General features: G+C 48.5%; 1 protein-coding gene across 2 annotated transcripts in view; it reads right to left on the bottom strand.

The window, feature by feature from the left end:
- Tsen2 (tRNA splicing endonuclease subunit 2) overlaps positions 1-3,416 on the bottom strand; it is a 33,817-nt gene extending 30,401 nt beyond the window's left edge. Inside the window, exon 1 of one of the 2 annotated variants that reach the window (XR_005873868.1) lies at positions 2,505-2,527. The gene's annotated coding sequence lies outside the window, so the exon portion shown is untranslated. Of the gene's footprint in view, positions 1-2,504; positions 2,528-3,332 lie in introns of those variants that run through there. The other variant, XM_040737846.1, reaches the window with a different exon arrangement.
- Between the last annotated feature and the right edge of the window lie 10,692 nt (positions 3,417-14,108).

Here is a 14,108-nt window from a genome sequence, read left to right as displayed (position 1 = left end):
ACAAAACAAGCGTGGAACACCCACGAAAGCCAGTTGATGTAACACAGGGCTGCTGCCAGGTAACAGCTCACAATAGGAAGCAATGCTGAGTCGCAGTCCATGCAAATGTATACACTGCAATTGACAGACAGACGCTGTCACCAGGTGGGCGGGTGGGGGATTCAAACCTGTCTAGGGTCAGGTCTGCATATGGGTTAACCTGAGAAGTTACATGAAACTTAAAGGTCATGTACACAAAGGACAAAATACAATGATCTGGGTGTCCTTACGCTCAAACCAGCATCCATTAGACAATGGAGAGTTGTGCCTGAGGAGGTGGGTGGCTGTAACATTTCATGACCATTAGAAAGAAACGATGTGGCAGAAGTACCCACATGACAGCTCCCATCCATCTGAAGGACCTAATGCCCTCCTCTGGCCTCTGTGTGCACTGCATGCATGTGGTGCACAGACAAGACACACAGGTCAAACACTTAGTGTTGCATGTTGTAGTGTAAGCATGTATATGTGTGCAGGTATGTATATGAAAGCAATCATTACAATGTCCTGTCTTAGAACTGTCAGTGTTCCAGATAGAAACACATCAAAATAAGTTCTTAGACTTCAAGGAAACATACCTGAGCATTACTGTACGTGCCATGTATAATGCTGAACAGCATTTATGACCATGGCTACTGCATGGAAAGGGAGCTGAAGGGCTGTTCTCCCAAGAGCACCGTAACTAGATATGAAGACTGTCAGCCCGATAGACTACTGCAGAGACAAGCCTCTGGGCATGTCTAGGTTAGACTGGCTGAGTCGGGAAGCCGAACCCTGAACGTGGACAACACTATCCCATGGGCTGCAGCCTCAAGAGCACAGAGGGTGAAAGCAAGTCCAGGAACCACACTCTACTTCCCGACTGTGGTTACTATGTGAGTAGCTTGTCTGCTCTTGCACAGAACATACATGCAGGCAAAGTACATGAATAAACCTAACTTTAAAAGAGAATTGCTTCTTGTTGCCGTGTCAGCAGAACACCATGATGTAAGAGGGCAACAGAAATAAACCTGGAACCATTGTAAGTGAAGAGGCCTCACTGGATATCAGTGCAGCCATGACAGGCTGCAGACTAACAATACTGGGACTAGGCCTCACCCTTACCCTGCGGGGGACTAATCAGAGTTGAGACAAACAAGAACTAGATGCTCCAGAACATTAAGACTAGCTTACCCAACTTGCATATTGGTTGCCAATTGCCTTGCAGCAATGCCAGTCACTGTTTGACCAGTCAAGAGTTCAACCCCCATCTGAGTCTGGAATTCCTCTACCCGCCATTCTTTACTCCTTAAAAACCCTGCCTCAGCGGGGCGGTGGTAGCACATGCTTTTAGGTCCAGCACTCGGGAGGCAGAGGCAGGTGGATCTCTGTGAGTTCGAGACCAGCCTGGTCTACAAGAGCTAGGTACAGGACAGCCTCCAAAGTCACAGAGAAACAACAACAAAAAAACCCTGCCTCAACTAACCTCAGGGCTCCCTGATCCAACTTCTGTGTTGGAACAGATGGAGAATTCAATCAGGAGCTTGCAATAAAGGTTGTTTTTTCATATGAACTCAGACTCCTGGTGGTGTCTGGGGGCTCATAACTCTGACATAACACTAAGCAGGTTCAGGGTTTCAGATACTAACTGGGCCAGGGACACACAAACACACATGGGCCTGGAGAACTGTCCTTATTTTATAAAGAAGCAGAGGTCGGCCATTTGCTCAAAGCTTAGGGAACTAAGAGGTGAGACCTGATGTGGTGGCACTTCCCAGCCCTCAGACTAAGACAGGAGGATTGCTCTGAGTTCCAGGCCAGCCTGGGCTACCGAGTGACACCTCAAAAACAAAACAAAACATGCAACCAATAAACAGGTACATAAACAAAAAGAGAAGGCCATCTTTCACATGTCGGAGGCACATTTAATGTATAGGGCAGACCAGGTCAGTAATGTGGAGGACTGAACGTAAAGGCTGCAACTTGCTTTCTCCTAGTGTTAGGGCGTGAACCCAGGGCCTGGCTCGCTCAAAGAAGACGCTCTACGGGAGGAGCCACATCCCGGCCCTGGCATTACTCTCGCACAGATGAGGAAAGTGGCTGGGGACCAAATGTACCTGCAAAGATCGCTACGCTTCATTCAGTTCCCAAGCCTGGCATGCCTGACGCCAAAGCACCACACTCGTATTTCTGTCTTCCAAAAGCAAGGCCTGTCCTTTATTCTTTCCCTGATCTGCTGGCCTAACTTTCATTTAAAATTTTGGGTGTTACTATGTAGCTTTGGCTAGTTTAAATCTCATCATGAGCTCTCAATCTCCCAAGTACCGGGGCTAAAGGCGCGAACCATCATACCCAATGGTCAGCATAACTAACCCCTGTTCCAAAATGTCAACTCAAGAACAAATAACAAAGGAAGGGGTAGATGCATTTAATTTCCCAACACTCTTGGATCAGGTGTCAAACAAGTCTCCCTTGGCAAAACTCACCCGTGGTCTCTTATCATTTTTTATTTTTTGAGCCGGAGCCACACGTAGCCCAGGCAGGCTTCAAACCTCATACGTGGCTGAGGATGGCCTTAAAAACATCTGATCCTAGGCGGCGGCGGCGGGGGTGGGTGGGAGTGGGGGGGCGTACTCCGAGGCAGAAGCAGGCGGATCTCTGTGAGTTCAAGAACAGCCTGGGGCCGGGCGGTGGTGGCGCATGCCTTTAATCCCAGCACTCGGGAGGCAGAGGCAGGCGGATCTCTGTGAGTTCGAGGCTAGCCCGGTGTACAGAGCAAGTTCCAGGACAGCCTCCAAAACAATACAGAGAAACCCTGTCTCGAAAAAACAAAAACAAACAAAAAAGACCAGCCTGGTTTACAGCGAGTTCCAGGACAGGTTACAAACTACAAAGCTAGAGCCAAAAACTGTCTCGAAAAACCAAAAACCAAAACCAACCGAACAAAAACCCCGCGGATCCTCTAGCCTCCACCTCTCAAACGTGGGGATTACAGGCGGGCACTGAGAGGCGCTGCCAGCTGAGCTCCATCCTCAGCCCTCGTGGGCTCATCATTTGAAAACACGTTTGCGCCTGTGCTCCTGACGGCACTGCAGAGGTGCAGAGCTGAGGGCCAAGGAAGACCAGCTTGGGTCTGGGGCAGCCGGCTCCTTGTCAGTCCGAGCAGAGTGCTCAGCGGCCCGCACGACGCTGTGCCCACGGGCGCTGAGAGACAGACAGCCCCCACCCCACTCGCGCCGGAAGCCGCTTACACGCTGGGCACAGCGACACACCCACACCGAACCGCCAGGCCTCTGGCCCCCAGTCAGCCTTACCTTTCCCGACCACGCGCGCCCACCGTAACCCGGGCAACCTGAGGGCGGTGCTACAGCCGTCAAGCAGCAAAGTCGCAAAACCAGAGGCTGGCGCAGCCGCAGAATCGACCCACCGCGTCCTAGCGCAGAGCGCCTGCGCACAGTATCGCCGATCGCTCGTTCCGCCCCCCCCAGTTGACTCTAATAAGGAGGGCTACTGGATCATATATCCCTCACAGCAATCCCACAAAATCCATTTTTACCCTCTTGAGGTTACATAAGTCTCACGGCTTGGCTTTGGTTCGCTTGGAACTCACTGTGTAGCCCAAGCTGACCTAGAACTCACAGAGATGCACCTACCTCTGTTTCTCCAATGCTGGGATAAAGATGCTCACCTCTTCACGGGTACAACACAAGATCCATTTTTACAGATGAGATGTGAAGTGGCCTGCCCCAAAAGATGCCCTTGACCTCCTCAATATGACATGAGATTTTATTCAGTAATGAACCCTGCTTGCTACAATAATGACCTACCAGGGAATATGTACCCGCTGGTGCAATAACAGCGCGAAGGGTATGGAGGCAACCAACAGCAAGAATTCATGCCTGGTACTGTAAACCTGATCAAAAGCCCGTGTCTCGGGAGGTCATAGGGCCTAAGGGAAACCTACTTACGCTGCCTTTTTAAATGGACACGCCAAACTACTTGTAAATATTTGGTTATATCCACAGTGCTGCCCTCACCCACAGCCAGAGAAGCACCTCTCTCTGGGTAGTGGTGAATGGTCAAAATGCTGAGAACAAGTGCTCGGTCTTAAATGGGATGTGTATACTAACTCCTGCCTGACTAAGGTTGAAGAAACATTGAAAAACCCAACCAACCAACCAAAAACAAACAAACAAAACCGGGCAGAAAGAAGGCGAGAGCCAGAGAATGGGGAAGAGTGCTGTGAAATGCTGTGTTCTGGACATGACAGAGCCCATGGCATTCATGGGCTCCGAGCAGCAGTGATCACACACACACACACACACACACACACACACACACACACACACACACGCACACACGCACAAACGCACACACGCACACACGCACACTCGCACACACGCACACACACACCCCTTAGACATGGTCAACCCTGCTAGATCAGTTAACATTCCAGCATGCAGTACTAATTGGATCAGGTGGATTACCAAAAAGTTAAAGAACAGGGGGTATGAAGGGATGTATGGGAGAGTAGGGAATGGGAGAGGAGATCTGGGGGTGGCTATAATCAAGGTACACTGTACACAGGTATGAAACTGTCAGACTACACTAAAGATAACAAAGAATATGGACAGGCAGTAAGAAGATAATCTCTGCAGGTTTGGTGGTGCATGCCTTTAATCCTAGCACTCGGTAAGGAGAAGCCGCTAGAGCTCTATGAATCCAAGGCCAGCCTGGTCTATTTAGCAAGTCCCAGGTCAGCCAAAACTATATATTGAGACCCTGTCTTTTTTTCTCCTTAGGCTAGGGTGTGGCTCAGTGATAGAGCACTTGCCTAGCATTCAGAGGCCTTGAGGTCTGTTAAAACAAAACAAACAAAAACAACTTATTTCTCAAATTTTTAGCCTTTTGTATCTTGTTTCTTTCATACTCTTTACATCCCAACTTTTTTTTTTTTGGTTTTTCGAGACAGGGTTTCTCTGTGGCTTTGGAGGCTGTCCTGGAACTCACTTTGTAGACCAGGCTGGCCTCGAACTCACAGAGATCCGCCTGCCTCTGCCTCCCGAGTGCTGGGATTAAAGGCGTGCGCCACCAACGCCCGGCTTTACATCCCAACTTTGATTTCATTGAAGTATTTGAAAATAATCCCTACCCAGGCGTGGTGGTGTATATTCATAGTCATAGTTACTAGGGAAGCTGAGGGGCTACCATCCCTTGAGGCTGGGAGTTCAAGGCCAGACAATATACTGAGACCTAATATGAAACAGGCAGCATTCCTCAGGGAGGCAGAGGCAGACAGATCAGAGGCTGCCTGGTCTACAGAGTGAGTTCCAGTACAGCCAGGAACTTACTCTCTAGATTGGGAAACCCTGTCTCAAAAAACCAAACCAAACCAACCAACTAAACAAACAAACAAACAAACAAAAACCCAACAACAAGAGGGGCTGGAGAGGTGCCCCGGGTTAAGAGTGCTGGCTGCTCTTTCAGACAACGTGGGTTCAATTTTCAGAACCTCCATGGCAGCTCACAGGGCAGCTCACAGCCATCTGTAACCAGTGCCAGGGGACTCGATGCCCTTTTCTGGCCCCAGTCACACACATGATACACAGACATACATGTAGGCCAAACAATCATATGCATAAAATAAGTAAGCCTAAAAATAAAAAATAAAACAAGAACCTCAAACATCATGTAAAACCTCACCCATGATATTTCAGTGTGTATCATCTTTTTTTTTTTTTTTGGTATTTACGAGACAGGGTTTCTCTGTATTGTTTTGGAGGCTGTCGGTCCAGCCTGGCCTCGAACTCACAGAGATCCGCCTGCCTCTGCCTCCCGAGTGCTGTATTTTATCTTAATGTATCATATACCTGTAACCCAGACACACATACTCGACCATGTAGTTGATTCTATTTCTGATAGTCATGTGTATTCTATAAAGTTAGCAAATATACATATAACACAGACACATATACTGGACCATGTAGTTGATTCTATTTCTGATAGTCATGTGTATTCTATGAAGTTAGCAAATATTGGCCTGTTCTTCCCAGGAGAACGCAGGACTAGCTTCTGGCAGCCTGTAATCACAGCTTTTTCATCCAGCGGTCAGTATATCCCCGTTTCGTACTGGTGGTTCTATTTAAAGCCACCCTTTGTATTATCTGCTGTTGATTCATTAACACTGAACTGGAAGCCAGCAGTGAAATAACTGATGCATGCCAGGGGCTTATCTAAGCCTATTTCCTTCAATAAATCGCATTTCCTGGCTGAGCAACACTGTAGTGCTTCAGCACTCCCCTGGAGGCATTTGAAACACTCCCATCCCAAGAGTGTGGAAATCTTGTGCACATGGCTGGTGCTGGGTGTGTTTAGTGAGACCTTCATTTTGAAGACACACACACACACACACACACACACACACACTCACACTCACACACTCCATTTCAAAATTCCAGAGCAGTGTTAGAAACAAACAGAAAACAATCTAGGTGGCTCACAAGGGGACACACAGAGTGAAAGTAGCTTGGCAATGCAATTCTTTTTGCAAAAAGGGTGTGCCAAGACCCACAGCAGGCTTGCATGCGTGTGGGGGTAGGAGCTTTACAGCAGGTGATGCCTGTGTCTCTTCCCCATTGGCTGGAGTCTGAGCTCACAGACTTTTACTATTGGTTAGTTTTGAAAGCCTCCACGGCAAAGACGATGAAGGAAAGGATTGGCGCTGCAGGTACCAAGTGGCCTGCTTTGCATGAACAAAAGTTTTACCAGGTAGGGGAGATCTGTGGAATCATAGTCCTTGGTAGGCAAAGAATTTTTGATAGACTAAAACAAACACTTCTAACAGTATGAAGGCCATCTGTCTAGTACATCATAAACACAGCAGGAAATAGACACCAAGTCTTTTTTTTTTTTCAAGTTTGATTTTTCTAGACAAGGTTTCTCTGTGTAGTCTTTGGTGTCCTGGAGTTTGAGCTTTAGACCAGACTGACCTTGAACTCTGAGGTCTACCTGCTTCTGCCTCCTGATTGCTGGGATTAAAGGCGTGTTCCACCACTGCCCAGCGACACCAAGTCTTAATGTGAACCATGAATGCAATCACTTTGTAATTTTTGGAATATACTAAAACAAAATACAAAAAACAAACCAAAAACCCGAATTTGTTCCCCCTCCTTTTCTTAGGGGAAGGGGCTTGAAACAGTCTGATGTTGCTGGCTTCAAACTGCATGTAGCAGAGGATAACCTTGAACTCTTGGTCTTCCTGCCTCCACCTCCGAAATGCTGGGATTGCAGGCATGCATCGCGGTGTTTAGATTCAACATTTTTCTAATCTGAAGTTCCAGATCGCCTGGGTGTCCTGTGTTTTATCTAGCCATCCTGGTCACTTCTACCGTGGCCATTATGTGGTTGTCATAGCAGGCCTGCGAATTGGATGCCACCACCTCTGTCTTCTTTGCCGGTGACTGGGAGCAGAGCAGGCTAGATCAGCTCCCAGCCTCAATCACCCCATGGGATGCCAGGGTTTGGCTCCAGCATCCAACACACAGCATTCAGTGTTGAAGCCGACTCTGCTAAGAGTTTGTGGGAAGGAAGGAGGGAACCTTGATGCAGTGATGGACCAGGCAGGCTTCCTGGAAGAGCTGACCTAGAAGCTGGGCTGATGACAGTCTGGGGCACCAGGCTGGCCCCAGTGAGAGGCTGGACCCAGCTTGGAGGTTCAGGGAGGAGCTGGGCCTGGTCAGGGCAGGAGGTCGGAGCCGAGATAAGGCTGGGTAGTTGAGGCGGGGCCGATTGTGGAGGCGCTTGAATTCCAGGCTTGGCTTTCGGACTTTACCCCGCAGACAATGGGGAGCCGGTCGCATTTCTGAGCAGGGCTGGGCACCCCTTGTCGCCCCATTGTTTTCCTGAGAGTCCGGGACCCGCAGTGTTGCTTCTCGACCACCAGATGGCGATATTTCAGCAAATTTCAACCACTCCAAGGAGGCACGCACTCGGGAACCCTCTCTAGTTGCTAATGAGTATCGTCCATCCATAACCCAACTAGCCAGAGCTGGGAAACACACACCAAATCCACCCAATCCGGGACTTGGTCCAGCCTCACTCCGCCGGCGAGTCCGCGCACCTTCACAGCTTTGAGGGAGAATCTGTTGAGCCGTAGAAAAGGAGAGACCGGTGTTGGCCTGTGCAGCTGGAAGCGCTTTCAGTGGCCCACACACCCAATTCACGAGCTGGGAAGCAGAGGTTCGCCTTAACTTGCCTGTTAGGATGTGGAGCCACGTAGCAAGGGGGTGAGCCTGGAGCCCTCAAGGTTCTGGTTTGCTGGTCAAGGTTCCTTGCATAGTATCCAGCCTTCAGTCTATCGTGGTTGCCAGAAAAACAAAAACCAAACCAAAATAATCCTAAACCACTATAGTACTATTTGAGGGAAATAAGCCACCTGGCCTGTTCCTGGACACTGATCCTCCCAGCTAGAGATCCGGAACACCCGTTTTACTGGAAGGACTTGTCCAAGGTCCCACGGAGGGGACGCACCAGAGACCAGAGGGCATGCTGGATCCCAGGACCGTTGTCATGCCCACCTATCTCATGCCTTCCTTTAACAATCAGACACATCCCACTGTGGGGTCAATTTCTTAAGAGAAACTTGTATGTCTACATGCGAGAAGATACAGGTTCTCTCTCTCTCTCTCTCTCTCTCTCTCTCTCTCTCTCTCTCTCTCTCTCTCTCTCTCTCTCTCTCTCTCTCCCTCTCTCCCTCTCCCTCTCCCTCTTTCCCTCCTTCCCTCCCTTCCTTCCTTTCTGTTTTTTTTTTTTTTCAAGACAAGGGTTCCCTGTATCTTTGGAGCCTGTCCTGGAAATTGCTCTGTAGACCAGGCTGGCCTTGAAGTCACAGAGATCCTCCTGCCTCTGCCTTCCAAGTGCATGTGCCACCATCGCCCTGCCAAATATTTTCTTTTTAAAACTATGTATAAATATGTGTCTGTGCATGGAGTTCAGGCATTTGTGAGCTGCTTGGCATGGGTGCTTGGAATTGTACTCCAATCCCCCGCAGGATAGAAGGAGTGAGTGTTCCTTAATCACTGAGCAATCTCTTAGCTCTAGATGACTTTTTAAAAAGTGTTTTTTTTTTAATGTGTGTGTGTGTGTTTGTGTGTTTGTATGCACTCACCAAGCTACTTGGGGAAGCCAGAACTACTGGAGCTGGAGTGACAGGCAGTTTTGCTACTGGGTGTGGGTGCTGAGATGCCACTTAGGTTCTCGGGAAGAATAGAAAGAATTCTTACACGCTGATGCGCCTTTCTAACCCTCTTCCTCTTTTAAATCAAGATGCGTGGGATGTAATTGGTTTGTTGTTGTTGTTTTTAATAGAGAAAACCTAACTGTTTCTCCTTAGAAGGAAGGGCACACTCGTAACATGTGCTATGGACACACACTGTATAGCATTCATATAGTATGTTCAACAGTAAAAAGAACAAATTGTTATTAATATGTATCTACAGAAGTGTATCAACAGACACATTTCAAACACATGATAAAAGCAAGATGCAAGATAATATGCATCCTACTTTTGAAAACTAAAGCACACAACATTGCACACTGGGGTATACAAAAAGGTATGTTCATATAGCAATGCCCAGTCTTCCATGGTACTTGGCAGTGAATAAGGGAACCTTAACTTTGTTTCTAATCTTTATCTCTTAAAATAAAACAAACAAACAAACACATCATGGAAATAAACCTGGGTGGTAGGTATACAAGCGATTGCCACATTATTTCTTCTTTATTTATGTAAATACAAAAGATGCTTCCGGGAAGTAAACTCAGTTGAGATGACACTAAGTCCGGCTTTCTTGTCTGGGGTCTGAGGGTGGCAGCAACAGTGTTCAGAGGCCTGAGGGTAGCTGGGCTCCAGTTCTGGTCCCACAAACACAGGCCTGAGATTTGTAGCTGGTGAGGTCCCATTCACGGCATTTCCAGGGCCCAGTTATCCACCCCTGCTTCTGTCACCCCTTTGGGGGAGATGGATGTGACTAGAGAGACCATTGAACCCCTTGGGGGGACACAGAGGATAGAGGCCAGGACCATGTAGTTTTTATCTTGGATGCCGCTAGCTGGCAGCGGCCACACCCTGAGCCCCCCCCCGCCCCGTCCTTTGCTTTGGTCATTTTCTCTGAAGCCCTGATCCCACAGACAGTTTCTCAACGTGTCCTTGCAGGGAGGCTCTCACTTTCTGTGTTAGGTGCTCCAGCCAGAAAGTAAACCCAGTTTGTTTTCACTTTTGCTTTCTTGTTTTCCAGGACTGTGCTGACCAGCGTGCAAAATCATAGTGTCAGTGTTCTATTGGTCATGACGGAGAAAGAAGCAATCAAGTGACCTCTTATGCTGCACAATCATGACAGATGGGGGCAATAGGCTGTATCTTGGTGTGTAGCAGGCTAGACCATGCAGCCCCACCACGTATCAAGATGTACCATATAGCCTTGGTTTGTAGCAGGCTAGACCATGTGGCCCCACCATGTAGCAAGGTGTATCATATAGCCTTGGTTTGTAGCAGGTTAGAGTTTACAGCCTTACTATGTGACAGGCTAGACCGCCTAACCTAGGTGTGCAGGTTAGGTGGCTGAGGCATGTGTAGCACAGCTGTCACCTCTTATTCATTCCTCAGAGCACATTCCATTCTTTGGTGCCTGGTTGTGTGACCTTCTCCTCTTATACTTTTTTCCCGTTCCACAACACACAAGTGTGTTGTTCCCAGAAGCCCATTTTTCTGCTCTTTTATTCCTCACTCTTAGGCTTTGCACGTCTAATGTTCCCTTCTACATCACGTACTTGCACACTTGGTCTCTGTCTAGTGGCTGTTTGTGGAGGCCATGGAATCTTAGGGAGTGGCATAGCAAGCAAAAGTGGGTTATGGGGCTCCTGCCTGAGCCTTTGCCTCCTGGTCTACCACGGTGGGAGAAGCTGCAAGCACCCAGCACGGAACTGACCACAAAGCCTGATGGGCGGTGTTCCCTGAAACTGTGAGCCAGATAAACCCTTCCTCCCTTAAGTTGCTTCTGTCTGGAGTTTCTCCGTAGCAACAAAAGCAGCAACATGTGCTCACCTCACTACTCTTAGTATGCGATGCTCACTCTCTCCATTTCATTCATCCATTCATTTATTCATTTTTATTCTTTTTAGGTTTTATTTGTTTTATATGTGTGGCATTTGCCAGTGTGTGTTTATGTACATCACAGGCGTGCAGTGTCTGTGGAGCCAGAAGAGAATGTTGGATCCCCTGGCACTGGAGTTACAGGCAGTTGTGAGCATATGGATGCTGGGAACTGAACCAGGGTCTTCTGCAAGAACAGTCAGTGCTCTCACCCACTATGCAGTCTTTCCAGGGACCCCTCTCCGTCTTAAAGATGAGGAAAGCGAGAATCAGAACAGCTATGCACTTTACCTTAGGTAGCACAGAGAAGAAGCAGACAGCGGTCAAAGCCTTGTCCAGCAGCAGCAGCAGCAGAAGCAACAGCAACAGCAGCAGCAGCAGCAGCAACAGCAGAAGCAGCAACAGCAGCAGCAGCAACAGCAGCAGCAGCAGCAGCAGCAACAGGGACTCTCCCTGCACTGCGACTAGAATGGCAGCAGTTTAGTTCACCCCTCAGTCTAAAAAGTGTTTTATGAAGAACACTTGCCTTGTTTTCTCTCTCAAACCCCGTGTTCTTTGTCCAACGTTGCTTTTGCCTTACATGTGGCCCCTGAAGGGACCATAATTTCCTGGGTGGCTACAGAATTCTCTTCTCTGCTACAGGACAGAGGTCCAAAGCCCAGTTTTCCTGCTTATTGGAGCACACACACCTCATATGTCAAAGGCCTAAATTCCAGGCAAGCCGGTGATAATACCCCAGTCATCATATTTGAAACCAAGTTTCAGCAAAGACATTTGCTGCCAGAAAGCAAATTAGCCCTTTCTTTTCTCTGTCATTTTTTCCCACCCAAACATAACATCCTCTTATGAAATATGTCCGATCTGCAATATTTGCTTTCCCTTATTTAATAACAGGAAAGGCTTTGCTGCACTTTTGTTGATTTTTGCATTTCTTATTAAAATTCTTAAGGGGGTTTTGGGGGAACTTAATCAGCAAAAAAAAGGAGGAGAAAAAAAAATCCTCATGTGCGGTCCCCGGGACTTGCAAACGGAGGAAGCACACTGTTTGTTTAAGAGTTGCTGATGGGAGAAGCAGCTGGCCACGTGTTCCGGAACCTTCCTCAGACTCTTCCTTCTCTGAGCGCCTTTCTCAGCTGTCTACAGAGCAGGGCAAATGCCAAGAACGTGGAGCTGGTGTCCGTGCCCCTTGCCAGACTGGGGTGAATCCAGAAACTCATAGAACACCCAGCAGGCTTGCTACAGGAGGCCTCAGTTTCCTCTTTTTTGCTCTGGCCAGCACCCCTTGTCCAATCCCTCTTCCCATACTACTTGCTGTCCGAGGGACTAAGAGGAAAGGGCTTACAGTAGTCATATACTCTCAGGGACAGTAGGTGATCCCCGATTGTAGCTTGCTGTAGGTCACAGAGCCCAGAGTCCCTCCCGAGCTGTACCCTGGCTCCTCATCATGTGTGCGTCTCACACAAGGCTTTGTGTGACAGAGTAGATATACCATGTCCTTAGGCTTTAAAATTCTGCTCCAGAGAGGTCATGGCTACCACCCTTGCTTCCTAATTGGGGGGCTTCAAGTTGCTTCAAGATTTTAGTGTTTATATTTACATTCTAGTAGCAACGATTATTTTAAAATTTAAAGTTTCGTTTATTTGTGTATCTGTGAGAGTGCTCATGAGGGAGGCCGGAGGACATGTTGCAGGAGCTGGTTCTCCTCCTCTAGCATATCGGCACAGGGTACTGAACCCCAACAGTCAGGCTTGGTTGCAAGTGCCTTTATCAGCTGATGCCCTCCCACCAGCCCAGGAAAGACTGTATTTCTAAGCACTGTTCTGACATCATTGTACTGTTATTATAAGGTGTATGTGTTCTGGTGTCATTGTACTGTTATTATAATGTGTGTGTGTGTTCTGACGTCATTGTACTGTTATTATAAGGTGTGCATGGTTCACCATCAGAAGACCCCTTTACAGAGTCAGTGTCCCCCGTTTCTTCCACAGACAGGCGCCAGGTTCAGGCAGGCCAAACAGCCTGACAACCAAAGCTGTGGAAGACCAGAGCTGCAATCTACGTCTCTAAGCCTGGAAGGAAAAGCTGGGGCCAAGCTGTGAAGGGCTTCACCTGGTGCTCTTAGGAATCTGGATCTTTACACAAATAGACACCTGGAAAGCTTCAGGGGCAGTGATTCAGCCTGGTTTGGACTGTGGAGGCCCCGGGGTGGAGAACAAACCAGAGGTCCCAGGGCCCTGCGGAAGAGGCAGTTCTGTTAGGAGCTGCAGGCTAGAGGGCCCCAGGCTTGCCCACCCCACATCCTGTTTCCTCCCACCTCCATGAACAGAGTCCTCTACACTCACCCTCCTCCTAGAGTCCCTCTCTGGTTCCTCCTCTCTCTGCGGTGGTGGGATTTGAACCCAGAACTTCATGCTTGGCAGGCTCTTCTCATTCTTCCCTCCTCCCTTTGCATGCTCAAGGTTTCAGTCACAATGACTCTTGAGCTTGCGGAGGTCAGAGAGCTGTCTGAAGACCCAGGAAAGGAAATCTACAGGCTCTGAGCACCATTGCTCTGTGCAAGGAACCCAGCATCGGGTTTCGCAGACCTCAACACTACTTTTGCTTGTGAACAACCAGGAAGACAGACACCTGGAAGGTATCAGCTGTGCTCTCTAGATGTCCTGGGAATGGGTGTGCAGTTGAGTAGGCAGAGGGCTAAGCTTATCCTCTGAGAGGTCAAGTGCATGGCTTGGACGGAGTTCCAGGCCAGCTTGGGCTACAGAGTGAGACCTTGTCTTTAAGCAACAAAACGAGAAGGAGAAAAAGGGGGTGGGTGTGTGGGAGTGGTGGTGTGGTAGACCAGAGAGAGACCTAAGTGATTGGTTGCCATCATTTTTCTCCTTCCCTCCCTCCTCTGTCCCTCTGTGGCTCCATGTTCTCAAACTCTTGGGCTCAAGTCATC

The sequence above is a fragment of the Mesocricetus auratus genome, unplaced genomic scaffold (genome assembly GCF_017639785.1).
Source record: "Mesocricetus auratus isolate SY011 unplaced genomic scaffold, BCM_Maur_2.0 Super-Scaffold_100676, whole genome shotgun sequence".
NCBI lineage: Eukaryota > Metazoa > Chordata > Mammalia > Rodentia > Cricetidae > Mesocricetus > Mesocricetus auratus.
The sequence above is the reverse complement of the archived record's forward strand: the minus strand, read 5'-3'. Positions and strand labels throughout refer to the sequence as shown.